Source organism: Poromitra crassiceps (genome assembly GCF_964638095.1).
Source record: "Poromitra crassiceps genome assembly, chromosome: 23".
Classification (NCBI taxonomy): Eukaryota; Metazoa; Chordata; class Actinopteri; order Beryciformes; family Melamphaidae; genus Poromitra; species Poromitra crassiceps.
Window position 1 is genome coordinate 4,109,516 of NC_139639.1, and position 2,152 is coordinate 4,111,667.

Genomic DNA, 2,152 nt, shown 5'->3' on the forward strand with positions numbered 1-2,152 from the left:
ATTGTAGGCTTTGCAAAGAGGTAGCACCAGCAGGATAAAGATATTACGGTAGTCTGACTGGGGGGTTTCTGGACAAAGAAACTTTGTACATTTTAAAGTAAAATGCATGAATCTGATGCACTCTGAGAGCAAAAGGAAGAGGCTAATCTTCACATTAATATCCTCTTCACTGTGCTGCTTTACAATGATGAAAAAATAATTGACATTACATTTCCAATACAAAACAGCAGAGGGTGCCGCAGCACCACAAGCACCCCCACTTCCTGCGCCCCTGGTCACCACTTGCCCACAGGCATCCAATGAGACTAAATCATCAGACTTAATCTTCTTGGAAACACATTTTATTTAGTCCTGATTGGTCTTAGATTTGTGTCATAGTTCTGTGGAGCCCAACATGAGCCCGACCAAAAAAAAAAAAAAAATTTTTTTTTTTTTTTTGAGGGCCCCTTCACCCCGAGGGCCCCGGGGCACCTGCCCCGGTTGCCCTATGGTTAATCCGGCCTTGGTGTAACTGTCCTGCTGACGGCCTCGAGAGTGAATTCTGAGCAGCGGATGAGGTGATCTCTTCCTCCCAACAACCAGAGGGGGCGGCTTCAGGAATGCTGTTTGGACACATCTCATTTCCTGATACTGCGACAGAACAACAGGTGAACTCAACACCTCACAACAACACCTGAATACAGTGAGGCACCAGCGGCTAGAAGAACAGGGACAGGCCCACAAAGGCATCCAACAGAAACTCAATCAAAGATTTGGTTACCAGCACCCACAGGCCAGCAGGGATGGGCATCCAGGTGTCAAATGAGCAAATTGGCTAAGAGGACAAAAGTTGATACTCATTTTAGTGAAGACCAAAAGGGATTTTCCTGAAATGTAATATTGTCAATCTGACCTAGATCAATTTTATTTAACTCAATATCCTTTGCAAAGAGGTGTGAGCTGCATCTACCTAAAAGTCTTGGAGTACAGTAGGGTTGCGTGTGCGTGTGTGTGCGTGTGTTGGGTGGCAGGTGGATGGGTTAGCAGTAGGGTCAGATGACACAAGTGTGGATTCTGAGCATTCTAGGTGTGGAAAAACGGTCCAGACCCTAAAGCTCACAGCTGGATGACAGCAGTGCAGTGCTGGTGCCCCCTATTGAGTTTTCTTTTTGAAAACGCCATTTAAATGTGTCCCTCACACTCACAATAAATTGTTACACAACATAATTAGAGTTTTCATCAGATGTCAGACAGTCATTGTCCACTTCGAATATGATGGAGAGAGTGCAGCTGCTTTGACTGCATGACTGCATATTTTATGAATACTAGGGATGCACGATATATCGGCAATCATATCGGTATCGGCCGATGTTAGTCATTTTTTAACATATCGGTATCGGTCCGATGTTGCAATGTTAATATCGGTTATCGGTATCAGCCAAATTCTTCGCATTGAGATGAAATAATGCAGTAAATCTATGATTTATGGGCTTTTACAAATGTTTTTGAAATAAAGAAATGTATAACTTTTTCTAATTCAGTGTTTACATGTGTTTTTCAGTATGTACAACATTTTATTATCATAGAAATGTGTTTTTATACAGATCATATCGACATCGGTAAATATCGGTTATCGGCCATAACAGCAATCTTAATATCGGTTATCGGCATCAGCCAAAATTTTCATATCAGTGCATCCCTAAATACTACACTGTTTTGTGTGGCTAATGTAACCTTCTGATTTGTTGCTTGTGGTTGGAATTCTAGTGAAAATAAATGATTACCCATTTGGATGAGGACCCCCTGGAAACCCCTCAAGGACCCCTGGGCGTCCCTGGACCCCATTTTGAGAACCACTTGGATCGAGTATGAGCACAACAGTCACCTTCAATGCAAAAATACTGATATCAGCCTTCAAAAATCCATAGTGGTGAAACTTCACCATTTTCAATTTCACATTTTTTATTTTTACAATATAATTTAAGGCTTCTCTAATTATTGTAAACATACAGCACTGTACAAAATGAAAACATTTGATAATAAATAATGTCTTTGAATATTTCCAAAACAAAAAAAATCCAATAAAAATCAGAGCTATTCTTTTTTCATCCACCAAAGGAATATTCAAGTCAACATAAGGGTCTTTCAGCAGGTTGATATCACAGGGTACACT